Genomic DNA, 14,143 nt, shown 5'->3' on the forward strand with positions numbered 1-14,143 from the left:
ATTTATACACAACAGGGCTAGGGCATACCCCATAAGTGACGTGCTGCAGTATCCCGACAGCCGTTAGAAATATGCAAAGGGTACTGCAGAAGTCACGACTGCGGCTAAAGAAGTGAGGAGAATGGATTGGAAAAAGAAAGGAAAGATGAGAATTGGAAATCGGAATGCTGGTAGCCTCACAGGAAAGGGAAAACAGTTGGTTGATGTCAAGCAGAGGAGGAAAATTATGTCTCTAGAAGACTAAATGGAAGAGGAAAAGTGCAAGAAAGCTTGGAGAAGGATATAAAGTTTACTACACTGGGGAAGAAGACAAAAGGAGAAATGGAGTAAGAATTATTCTCCATCCAGACTTGCAGAACGTCACAAAGGTCCAGCATATCAGTGACAGGCTCGTGGGCTTAAACTTTGTGAAAGATAAGAGAGTACGGAATATAGTCTCACACATGCCCCTCAACAACGGTGTAATGAAGAGCAGGAGGAGGAGGAGGAATTCAGAGGGCAATTAGAATATATGGAGAGAGTCCCAAGAAGTGAACTATTAGTGTTATCTGGGGACATGAATGCCTATGTAGGTGACAGTTCTGATGACTGAAGGAATACATGGAGGAAGAGGTTTTGGAAGAAGGAAACAGCAAAGTCCAAGAGAAGTATTTAGAAGGAAGCAGCATAGTTTACATGTGTTTAGTGGAGTTTATTGGTGTTGGAGAACGGAGTACCAGAGAAGTTGGTAAGGTTTGTGAAGATGATGTATGAAGGGGCAAGGACCACTGTACAGACAAAATATGGAGAGACTGAGACATTCCCTGTGGAGGTTGGCTTCCATCAGGGATCAGCTCTGAGACCATTCTTGTTCCTCGTCATTATAGCACCTTGACATCAGAATTAAGGAACAATGAAGGACTTTGGGAATTGATGTTTGCTGTTGATTTAATTCATTATGGCACGACACAGAAGAGGAGCAGCAAGAAAGGTTCTTAGCATGGAAAGGAGCCCTAGAAAAGAAAGGATTGAAAGTGAACACTGGAAAGACAGAGATAATGTTTAGTAGTAAAGAAGGACATGAAGTAATCATTCAAGTGGAAGATGGTACAGCGCTAAAACAGATCAATGAGTTAAACTACTTGGGATGAATAACAACAGAAGAGGAAGGTACTGAGAAAGCAGTGTGACTCAATAACAGAGGAGGGAGGTACTGAGACAGTGTGTGAAAGAAGCATGGCAAAAATTGAGAGAAATAACTGGAGTTGTTTTAGACAAGAAAATGCTATGAAGATTTATAAGACGGTTATCAGGCTCATACTATTATATGGGGCAGAAACTTGGGCACTTAAGAAGAAAGAGAAGGGACTGTTGGAAAGAACCAAGATGAGAATGGTGAGATGGATTGCTGGAATATCACTACTGGAAAGGAGGCTCTAGATGAGAATGGTGAGATGGATTGCCAGAATATCACTACTGGAAAGGAGGGAGAGCCAAGATATAAGAAAAATGTGTGGTATATGTAATGTAAAGGAGAAGGCTAGAGAAGCTCGTCTTGAGATACTATGGCCATGTAGTAAGAAGAGAGGAGGTGGAACCAATCAAGAGAGCTGAGAACATGCCAGTGATGGAGAAGAGTAGTGTGGGGCATCAGCAGATCAGATGGATGGATGTGGTGAGGAGCAATAAGGGGGAGGTGGGACTGGGGGAAGAAGATGCAAGGAATAGAAATAGCCAGAGAAAGTAGACTCCAGCGGCCGACCCTGCTTTACAGTGGGACTAATGAAGGTTGAAAGCATAAGAAGACATTGTAGTAATGTAATATTTAGATGAGAGAAACCTTAATCAGGTGAAGAACTTTAATGTCACAACTAGCTTCAACATTCTCTTCTCTCTTCTATTCAGTCTCTATGTAACAATGTTTTGGACAAACTGTCCATCTTAAGCTTCTGTAAAGTTAAAAACCAATACACTTATAACAAGCAAACATGAAGTGATATGTAGTCAACAAGTTCAAAATAAAAATGAATGTAAACTAAATTAAAATACTTTCCTGCTGAAGGCAGGGTTATCTATATTCAAGTTCGGTTTCAGTTTCTCCACATAAAATAAAGTCTTTAACTGTCTTAGCTCAGTTTCAAACTGATTACATAACATACTACAATCAAAGATTAAAATTAACGTCTTTACCTCTAGGTAAGCCACCTCAGTCCTCCACAAGAGAACACTGTCATGGCTTGTGTAACATCAATTTTGTTCTTTGAGTTTAGTATTTTATGAAAAGCTCAGACTGAAACCGAGCTAAGACTGTCAAGAGACTTTTGATATAGAAAAAATTAACCAAGCTTGAATACAGACAACTCTGCCCTCTGCAGTTAAGTATTTTAATTTAGTTTAAATGCATTTACTATGTCTTTGCTGATGTCACAGGAATGTTCTTGCCTTCAGTGTCCTTGCTTTCCATCACCACAATGTCCAATATGTTCTGCAAATATCTGTAAGCCGTCCATTTAGGCCACAAGACCTGAAAAGAATTTTTCTAGATCAGTTTAACTGTCAAAACTCTACTTGATTTCTCCTATCTTGTAAGTGAAAAAAAATTTATAAACACCACTACAGTATCCCTAATGACAGCTGATGCTAACCAGCCAAGTACTATTCTATCATAGCATTAAAACTCTGGTCCCTCCGATTCCACATTAACCGTCCCTATTCTTACTCAAAATGGACATAATGCTACAGTACATGTTTACTTCTCTTACAACTTCAGTACAGTATCGAACAGAATAGAATTTGGGCCAAAGGCCAAGCGCAGGGACCTACAAAGTCATTCAGCACCAAAACAAAAACTGACAGTAAAAAGGTTTGAAAGGTGTAACAGGAGGAAAACCTTGCAGTTACACTATGAAACAATTGTTAGGCGAGGGTGGAAAGTAAGATGGAAGAAAAAGAAAGTGAATGAAGGTACAGTACAAGGAATGAACGGGGTTGCAGCTGGGGGTCAAAGGGATGCCACAAAGAACCTTAAGTAATGCCTGCAACAAACCACATGAGGTGCACTAATGGCACTACCCCTTTAAGAGGTTCAGTACAGTATCAGTAAAGTACTGAAGTTTTTGCCAAATCTTTCTCAGACTTCAATACTGTGCATAATTTAAAACCATCTTTGCTTATATATAAAAAAATACATCATACAATGCTTAATATTTGTGAGATTAATAAATGTCAGAAAAGGCAGTTAACAAATGGAAATACTTCCAAAATACTGCTGTAAGGAATTATTAATGAATACTCTATAAAAACGGCATTTCCAGTAGTAAAAAAGCAAGATATAAGCTGGCAATTACCATAACACCCTGGGTAGTGAAACACTGGCAGTAAAGGACAGGAATTTAGTAAGCTCTCATCTGCTGTCATACCTGACTTTTCAAAGAATTCATTCCAAAAACTGAAAATTTAATTTTGTACAATTAATATGGTAAAAACTAATAAGCGTCACTGAAAATATGTGTACATAATTTGCTTGGATGGCACTTGAAGCTATAAAGTGCAAGAGAATGTGCAGGAGAATAAAGTTGAATATCTAAGTATTGTTGCAGTTTATAATCACTATTGTATGCCTTTCATATATTAACTCCCAAATTCACTTACTTGGTCATTTTACTACTTAAAGAGGATTCTTTTAATATGATTATAAGAAGTTAATATCTACCTTATGTGTGAACATGTTAATCAGTTAGATAATGAATGCACATAAAAAAGGGAAAATTCATACTGCACAGAAAATCAAGTTTCCCAACTCTCATTCTGACAGATGATCAGGAATTAGGAAAGCAAAACAAACCATAAATAATAATAATAATAATAAACACATGGGCAGTACCAGTAATCAGATACAGCCCAACAGTGGAGTGGACAAAGGCTGAACTCCGCAGCATAGACCAGAAAACTAGAAAACACATAATACACAAAGCACTACACCCAAGAGCCAATACAGACAGACTATACATAACACAAAAGGAAGGGGAGAGAGGACTACTAAGCATACAGGACTATGTCAACATCAAGAACAGAGCAATGGGGCAATATCTGAAAACCAGTGAAGACGAGTGGCTATGGAGTGCATGGGAAGGAGGACTGATAAAAGTAGACAAAGACCCAGAAATATACAGAGACAGGAGAATGAAAAACAGAACAGAGGAATGGCACAACAAACCAATGCACAGACAGTACATGAGACAGACAGACAAAAGAACTGGCCAGTGCTGAAACATGGCAATGGCTACAGAGGGGTAGAACTCAAGAAGGAAACAGAAGGAATGCTAACATTGGTAAAAGATCAGGTCCTAAGAACCAGATATGTCCAAAGAACAATGGATGGAAATAACAACTCGCCCATATGCAGGAAGTGCAATATGAAAGACGAGACCATAAATCACATAAGTGACTGCCTGGCGCTTGCACAGAACCAGTACAAAAAGAGGCATGATTCAGTAGCAAAAGCCCTCCACAGAAACCTGTGCAAGAAACACCAGCTAGCTGGCAGTAATAAGAGGTATGAATGCCAACCTGAGGGAGTGATAGAAAACAATCAGGCAAAGATCCTCTGGGACTATGGTATCAGAAAAGATAGGGTGATATGTGCCAATAGACCAGACGTGACGTTGATTGACAAAATCAAGAAGTATCACTCATTGATGTGGTAATACCATGGGACACCAGAGTAGATGAGAAAGAAAGAGAAAAATTTGATAATTATCAAGACCTGAAAATCGAAATAAGAAGGATATGGAATATGCCAGTGGAAATTGTACCCATAATCATAGGAACACTAGGCACGACCCCAAGATTCCTGAAAAGGAAACTGGAAAAACTAGATGCTGAAGTAGCTCCAGGACTCATGCAGAAAAGTGTGCAACTAGAAATGGCACATATAGTGAGAAAAGTGATGGACTCCTAAGGAGGCAGGATGCAACCCGGAACCCCACACTATAAGAACCACCCAGTCGAATAGGATGACTGTGATAGACCCCCCCAAAATAATAACAACAACAATAACTACAACACAATTGAATAATTTTCATGATCCATATACACACACTTTTCTGGATATATCAACTTCAAAACCATTCCTTGCTGTGTAACAGAAGTGTGCCCCTACTGAAGCTCTCAGGCCCTAAGGAAGGAGGACACTATGAGTAAAATGGGACACTCGTTTCTGGGAATATGAAAATTCCACATGCTCTTTTAACTTCACAAAAAATTAGACCTCTTGTTTTACTTCAGCTGAACTGCTACTATGGAGGAGGGCAATACCTCCCAGCTCTTCATCTCTATTCGTCCAAAACAACAAGGGCCTATTCTTCCTAGACCTGCCAAGTAGAGTACTTTGAATCAGTCCTAAAAAACAGTGACGCCTTTCCCTTCCAAACAGACAGATATCCTCTTCTTCCCCTACCTCTACAAGACCATCCTCACTCAGTCTTTGGGGAAGATTTTCCTGCAGAAACCTGTCTAATCCCAGCAGGAGTAGTAAAATATTAAGAGGAAAATATGTACAAAGCTTTATATAACATAGGAACACTCACCATACAGTCACTACAGTCTGCATCACTTTTGTCAAACAGTTAACCACAACATAACAAAATAAACTCCAAATACAAAAGAAAAAAATTCTGAATTTGGAAAGGCAGCATGAAAACACTGAATAAGTGATGCATAGGGATAACAACATGTGCCAAATGGGCAAAAGTTCAGCTACATACAGAAAATTGCTTATTATTTAGGGAAACCCTATTACAAACAGCATTTAGTGACTACTCTCCACAACACAATCAAATGAAGATTGTGAAGCCCTGTAGTCTTCAAGGAATTAACACATTTTATAAGCAAAGTTAAAAACAAACATAATTAGGTCCCATATTACAAGTGATGTAAAAAAAACAGAATTCAACCAACCTAGGCTCTCATTATTACAGATATTATCAAGTAGTTTAACCCGATCTTTGAGTCTACAAAAGCCAGGGTAATATCCAGAGACCAGCTAATGATTGGTCATCTACTGAAAAGAAATAATTTTAAGAGAAAAAATTGCATTACAAAGATATTAATGCAATGGGAAAGAGGCAGCCTTAGAACAAGGAGGTATAGTTAAATATAAAAACTAGCTTAACTGAAAGAGCTAAACACTGATTTTATAACAGATTCTTGTTTAAATTACTCAGACCCATCTACAGACAGGGACTGAATTATAAGGGCCACAGTTAACACCGCTTTCATATTTTTTCTCTTTGTACAAATGACTGCCACAATCCTACTATAAGTTTTATGTGCTTTCCTATGTTTTATCATTCCAAAAGTTCTTCCACAAGTCCTGTTATTTATCTGTCATAATGGGATTCTGAGACATCCCATAATACTCTCCAGTTGAATCTAGTCTTCCTTAGCACAAAGGGCTTGGTCTTATAAGATAAAATTAGGTGAATTGTAGTGTATTAAAGCTTCACTAAAAGGGAAACATGAACTGACGTACAAATATTGATAAGAATGATGGTGGCCAAGACAAATTCATTATTAACAGACCCAATGCACACACAATAATCAGGCCTATGTCCTTTATCCTTTATTCTACATCCTCTGCACCAACAATAAATGCAGGCTGTTGCTGTGGTAAAGGACACCTAAACACCTGTGAGCAACAAAACATCTCCCTGGGCTCTATTATTCCACCTCCAGCACAACAGTGCCCAAAGCCAAACCCTTCACCAAAGAATGAATGTTGCACAAAAACACTGGTTCTAAGCCACAAAAACTGAAGGAGTGAGCAAAGTATATAACTGCTCTTGGCACTCAACCTTAGCAATGTAAAGAAGTGCAAAGACTCTCCCCCAAAAAAGGAAGTCAACACATTCTATCCAGGCAGAGAACTCCGTGTTAGCACTCTCCCATGTTGACAAAGTGGAGGTTGATGCCAACGTAGGAGGAGATTGAAGCACCGAAAATGTGGTGGTTTGGTGGTTAGCACCTGATGAGGTGGCTGGCGCTGTTATGGCAAACATCTGAAGCACCAACGATATGGCAGAAACCACCCGAGGAGGTGCTGGTGCTAACACAAAGTGCCTACAGCTCCGATGATGTAGCACCTGGTGCTAATGCCTGCTAAACTACTGAGATGCTGGCATTAACGCCCCAATGAAGTAGCAGCTGACACTGACACCACAAACATCTGAAGTGCTGATAATGTGGTGGCTGGCATTAACACCTGAGGGGATGCTAACACAAACACAGAAAATGTTTAAAGTGGTGGCTGGTGTCAATGCCCGGTTAACGTTGGCGCTAATGGGGCAAGCATCTGAAGCACCAATGATATAGCGGATGGTGTTAACACCAGAGGAAATACTGGTGTAAATGCCAAAAGCGTTTGAAGCGCCAACGAAGTGGCAGCAAGAGCTAATGCCCAGTTAACGCTGGCGCCAGTGCTGAAATCGTTTGAAGCGCTGACAACGAAAAACTGGTTGAGAAGAAGCCAAACCTCTGGCTATTGAAACAGTAGCAGTAAACAGGTGCAGGTTCAAAGCCTGTTCAGAGGAGCACATGAGAGTTGACACTGTAGAGTCCTAGCACGGAGTAGCACCAAAAGGGGCAGCAATCTAGAATGAGCAGTCCAATGGCTCTTATGCTCGATCCCTGATGCACAAATAACCTCCCACACGTTGGTCTAATGACGTGGCAATGGGCTAGCAGACCCAAAAGTCTGGGAGACCAAAAAGGAGAACGAGAGTCTGGCACCAAAAGAGAGCTCTCAAGAAGCTATCTAAGCACTGCAAGAAATTGCTAGAAAAGACCTAATCAGTCTCTGAAAACCTGATTACACTACCTACACTACTTCAGTGCCCAGGTCCAATAGGACACCTCAACTAATCAGAGGGAAATCCTGGAGAAGCAGGGGTGGTGGCAGCAAAACCTCCTGCTTCCAGATATGAAGGAAGGATCAATTTAAAAAAAAAAAAAAAAAGGGCATTTGCCTAGTAGTGGTTCAAGACAGAGCTTAGAAAGCTCAGGAGCAAAGACGAGGAATGATACTGGAAGCGCGAAGCCTGAGGAGAATGGGAACTACAATATGGTGACTGTGCCTTCTGTGCTGCCAATGGCCAATACAAGACAAAATGAGAATGATACGAGCTCCTACTTTTGTAATCTTTTGGGAAAGTAATGTTGTATTACGAGGCATCAAACGTTACAAAGGAAGGAGAACGTAGGGAACAAACGAGTTCACACACCTTGTTGCAGCTACTTGCACAAACCTCCCTCCTAACGGTCAATTGGTGTGAAGACAAACTAGTATAACCAGACTGCCTAAGAGACCCACAAAAATGTGAACACCTGAAACCAGGCGAGCACCCAAAAACCAAGGAAGTGCCCGAAAATTATGCGAGCACCTGAAAACCAGGTGAGCACCTGTAAACCAGGAAAACCAGGCAAGAGGCAGCACCGACGCCTGCCTGGAGGACTCTGTACTCTCTCGAAGGAGAGCGCATCAAGAGATTACAAAACCTCTTACCAAGGAGGACCATGGAATATCCCGGGTAGGGATCGCCAGGAGTATGAGGCCTGCAGCAAGGCCTAGGGACACAGAATCAGATTACCACCGATTGCGCTTATCCTATCCTAGCATACCTACCTCCTGCCTACATGAACTTTACAAGAGTTTGCCGCACTTAGCTTTCAATAACTGAGTGCCAACTATATGTGACACACGCCAGGTTGGCCAGAAGAAGACGCAATGGGCCATAAACTGCTTCCACTCCTGGACATACCTCGCTTCCCTGTACCTACACCGGTGGAAGGAGTGTCACTAAGTGTGGCTAAGGTATGGCTAACAGGGAGGGAGGACATTGGCACTTCCTCTGCCACAAGGGGGAAAACCCCAAAAAAAGACTAATATACTGGTGCCTCACACTGAGGACCTGGGGCAACCCGAACGAACTGTAAGGTCTGTAAAATAAGGTCTGGTAAAGTAAGTGTGAGGATATTACCTCCATAAACTTCTAAACATAGCCATAAGAATAGCTACATTGGATTCTAATTTGCCAGACCTCATATCCTGAACAACACAGGGAGCTTTGCAAGGCGATAAAATAATTTAAGGGGAAGCATTGCTGGCAAAACAGGGAGAGCAGGAAGCGCTGTTTCTGACAGATCGTTAACAGATGAGGAACTCTTACTCCTTACCTCACTTCCTGTCCTAGTGTTAGAAGAATCTTTCTTGTCTTTCCTATTCTTAAATGCTTCTCTCATCTGCTTACACTTTAAATAAACATTATATCCTTCACCTAACCAAAACAAAAACAATCCTTGTTCCTTTATTTAACACAGGTTATGTCATGACCATGTAAACTGGAAAGTAAAGCCAGGTACATACCCATCTTAGATTACAGACTTGAAACTATTTGTCTTTATCCTTTTTGGAATACATCTTAAATAATGACAAAAACCAACTTAATCTAAACTACAAAAACAGAGTATGATGTAATTGTTAATGATCACATTCGTACCCACGCTCATTACGTCCTTGCAGACCAAGAACAGAGAAAAGACTGAATGGTAAAAAACAGACGCTTGAATCACCCAAAAGGGATGGGTTAATAGATGGTTAGCACAAAACAATCCCATTAATTTTTTAGGTTTTACACACTGTCATCTTCCCGCCTGACAATGGAATTACAGCTATCATAATAGTGAGATTCACTTCAAAAAATATTTTTTAATTCCATCACCACTAGAGCAAATATTACTTAGACCAGCAAAACAACAAAGAATGAAACCTATAAAAATAATGAAGCCTAGCATAACCAACAAGGGACAAGACCACAAGCATGATGGCAGTGATGAGTTTGCTACCCCAAGCTCGGTCCATGAAGTTGATGTTGTGTTTGGTCAGTAGCTGGATGGGTAACCACTGGTGAATGATATAAAACATGTTCCTCATAAAGCTGGTCCCTCAACTAGCATATTCAAGCAGCACTGGGTCAGGTCAGTATTTTGACTGGTGACTACCACATATAGCAGCAGATGTGTCAAAGTGTAACTCCAAAATCCACATGTGATTGGGTAATGGGGTAAATGGGGTGGGTGGGGAGATGGGAGACTAGATTTTATGGGCTGCCCAATCTTTAGGGACACTGGAGGGATATTGCTGTTGGGTCTGTGATCCTTTTGCATTTTGCTGTACAGGGCTCCAATACAATAAACAGGATGGAGTGACTGCAGAAATAAGATCCCCCTAACTGGGAGTGAACTGCATAAAAAGGAATATTGCAAATTCACTCACTCACTCACTACAAAAACACAAACGTCCAGCCCAGCAATGAGCATGCCATGTTTATCCTTCTTAGTACAAAAAAAAGAAGAAAAAAAGAAGTCCCAGAATATTAGCCATTCCAAGGCTGTTCTTCACATAACCAGGATCGACTTTACGTGAGATATTACCTATATTCCTAAAATAAATTCAAAGGCTGTTCTTCACATAACCAGGACCGACTTTACATAGCAATCTAATAGACTGTTCACTGAGATATTACCTATAACAGTATTCCTAAATAAACTCAGTACTGTATTCCACAGAAAAGATGAAAATGAACAAAAAGCAACAAAACAGTAACAGGGTTAGGGGTTCCCAATCCTTAATCCTATTGCTGTAATTGACAGAAACATGACTAATACTAGCTAATATAAGCATGGTTCCATGTGGACATATCCAGCCCCAATCTTAAAAGTAAGGATATACCAGTTATGCTAAAGCAGTTCTTTCTGAGATCTGTATGGTGCCAGGGTTTTTTGAATTGCACAGGACAAAAATTACAGTTTCAGATAACCAGCAGTACAACATTTATTCAAATGGAGGTGATCCTATTACTAGAAAACACAGGTCATACAATCATGAGTGATTACAAAGGATTGGGTGCTAAACCCAATTGATACTTACTCAAGCTGATGATGAAAGGTTGACTGAATACTCTTGTACACCTGTCGATATGCACGATATACAAACTGGCCAACTATTTCAAATGGCAACCAATTCTACTTGCCCTGAAAAATAAGAGCACATTCAGTATAACATATGGTAAAATTTTACTTTAAACCATAATAATTTCCACAAATGAAAATAATACATTCCTGTTTTAGTGTGTTATAAATGTTTCTGATGTTCATTTTGGTAACATTTGAGCTTTTTGATACTGACCCCTTATATCCAACAATTATGGAGAAACATTTTATTTTTTTTATTTTTTGAGGGAAACTCAAATGAAATATGAGTGTATTGTAATCTAACCTAACCTGAACCACTGTGAACTAAAATATTTAATACGGTTGCATGCGCCCCACTTAACCTTACTTAGAACAGCACAATAACACAAACAACAGGGTTGCAACCAAACCTAACCTTGTATGCTGAGTCCAAGCCTGGTGGACAGGGGTAGGGGTTTTGCATCCCTAGACCTCCCAGCCTAATGTAACATTGTGCAAGGTGTCACACTGAAAACAATACCTTACCCTCATCAGAATTAACATGATAATGGTAAGACACATCCCTGTATTTCCCAAAAACTGCAGTACTGTATGGACCTCTAATACTACTTATTTGGTACCAACATGAACATCAAAACACTCTTTAAAATCTGACATGAAATTTTGTGATGTAGGTGAAATAATGTTGGAAACAAGACTTACACATCGACATTGCTAAGGAACGAATCCAGTTTTATCAAGCATGGCCTGAAATCCAAATTCCCATTTGACAGGTGAAACTCAAGCAAAAGAACCAACCAGGCTTCAGTTCTGACCACACAAACACATTCCCAAATTAAAGTAACAAAAGATTTTCAAAATATGCTAACTATCCTTACTCACAATGTGATAGGAAGCATGAACTAGGAAGCAACTTTGAAAAAGTCTGAGCGGGTCACTGGAATTTCATATGGACATTAATTGCTTTCAACAAAAATATAGGTTTTCTGTTGTATTATGATGTGATTTGAATGATTTTGAGTTTATTTCATCGCAAATGAATACTTATGATAATTTTAGTTGTCAGATGCAACCCCCTTTTAATATCTGTACTGATTACAGTTTTGCCATAGATTATTATTGACAAATTTATGATATCATTGCAGGAATAATGTTCATTGCATTACGAAATCTCAATATGTTGAAAGCAATTATGAGATGCTTTTGTACTAGACATATTACAAATTTATGAACAACGCATAAATCTCCAATATTATGAGATGGTACCAAAATTAAAAAGAAAAATACAAAACATACCATATAGCCTAACCACTTCTAAATCAAGACCAAAATTAAAAAATGTAAGTGTCCCATGAGTTACCTAGGAATTTCACAAAATCTGCTGCTAAACTAAATCAAGCTCATGGAAACCACTGACCCTAGCTGTATGATTATCTACTATTATCACTGAGTTTTATGATGATAAACCAGCCATTCACCAACTTCGAACTAAACAAACAAAGTGAGGCCTTGGTGTCTCTGGCTATGAACACAGCCACTATGCTACTCTCTGTTGGGTATCTTATTATTAAACTACAGTAGATGAAACCTATCCATATGGAACATGCCCACTACAGGGGACATTGACTTGAAATTCAAGCCTCCAAAGAATATTATGGTGTTCAAAGGGAAGAAGTAAAAGGAAGTAAAGGGAAATAGAATAGAGGCTATAAGCAACGACATAACACTCACAGAAACTGCATAGGTTTTATACCAGAGAGACAGGCTTCGTGATCACAGCCAAATCTATTGGATGTCACTCTCGTAAGGCCCACAGCCATTCCCAAAGGCTCACTCACCCCGTCCTTAACTGAATAATAATAATAATAATAATAATAATAATAAATAATAATAATTCAGCTGAACAGAAGTCGGTGTTATTTTATAAGTTGCCAACACACGATATGAAATTGTAACCTACATTTTTGAAAAAGGCTCTAAATCAAATTACAATTTATAAGGTAAGACAATACCAGGCCCCCGCCCCCTCCATAACTAATACGGCAAAACTGTAACCAGTACACACCCCTGGGTTACATGGTATTATTTTATATGGGTAACTTGTAAAATTTTACCCACAAGTCTCGTCTTCCTCCCTTCCGGTGGCTGTCAATCAACACTGCCAACCTGACACCACTTGGGCGAACGTTCCAACAGCCAACAAGGCCTTCATACAGGGATCCCCAACACACTAGACCTCCTTCCCCAACAAGGAAGGAAGGAAGGAAGGCATGAAGGAAGGAAGGACTTTAAACGGGGATGTAAACAAATGCGTACTTCTAGGGGAACTTGTTGGTCATGTTTGTTTCCATGGCTTTTACTCTCCCTTTCCTTTGCACAAACGACCCTGATAAATACTTCTACGAACTGATACCTTCAGACGAGTCTTACTTTAGTCTTGAAGCAGAACGACGAAAAAAGAAAAAGTAGAACGGTGAAAATCGAAGTTCGCAAAACACCGTTGACTCATGGTTGGTCCTGTCAACTGTCAAGTTGTCAAGTGTCAAGTTCAACTGTCAAACTTGAGAGCCGACCCCTTGTTCCAATAATAATTCAACCAAAACAGATTCGATTTTCCAGCATTCTTTCGCTAAATTCTCAGTAAGGTTTCGTATTTTAAAAATAAAACGATTTTCAATCATTTCTATAAGTTTCTTCTAGGTCGTCACGTAAACCATACGTCAAATATTACTAAAGTTGAAAACCTTTCAGATGAACTAAGCGAATCTGAAGGATTTATCTCAAAGATGACAACGTTCACTACATAATAGATCTAAGCATTCTTGCTGCCCTTTCATACATCACTAGGATATACAGTTGTAATACAATGTATTTAACTTAATACATAATATAAAAAAGTGTTTATTTCGAGTTTAATCCCATTTCCGTATTGAAAGGATTGAAGATTCATTTTAACGCTCATTTTATGTTTGCTATCACACATTTTAGAATGTAGTCAGTGCATGCTGCTTATGTATATGTGAGCATTTTCACACAATCCTCAGGTCTTGTGAAACTAAACTTGAACAAAACAACGCTTTATACACAGTGAAACTGATAGCAACAGTTAGTAGTTTAATAAAACGGAGAATTCAGG

At 39.4% G+C, this 14,143-nt stretch overlaps 2 long non-coding RNA genes across 2 annotated transcripts in view; one reads left to right on the forward strand and one right to left on the reverse strand.

The window, feature by feature from the left end:
• The window catches only part of LOC136844311 (uncharacterized), a 44,872-nt gene extending 43,226 nt beyond the window's left edge, over positions 1-1,646 (forward strand). The window contains exon 4 of the long non-coding RNA XR_010854812.1: positions 16-1,646. This is a non-coding gene — a long non-coding RNA (uncharacterized lncRNA). The remainder of the gene's footprint in view (positions 1-15) is intronic.
• Positions 1,647-1,824: 178 nt separating this feature from the next.
• LOC136844310 (uncharacterized) lies at positions 1,825-13,579 on the reverse strand. Its single transcript, XR_010854810.1, has 3 exons — positions 13,438-13,579; positions 10,964-11,067; positions 1,825-2,503 (listed from the first exon to the last, which is right to left on the reverse strand). It is a non-coding gene; the product is annotated as an uncharacterized lncRNA (long non-coding RNA).
• Between the last annotated feature and the right edge of the window lie 564 nt (positions 13,580-14,143).

This window comes from Macrobrachium rosenbergii, chromosome 12 (genome assembly GCF_040412425.1).
Source record: "Macrobrachium rosenbergii isolate ZJJX-2024 chromosome 12, ASM4041242v1, whole genome shotgun sequence".
Taxonomy (NCBI): domain Eukaryota; kingdom Metazoa; phylum Arthropoda; class Malacostraca; order Decapoda; family Palaemonidae; genus Macrobrachium; species Macrobrachium rosenbergii.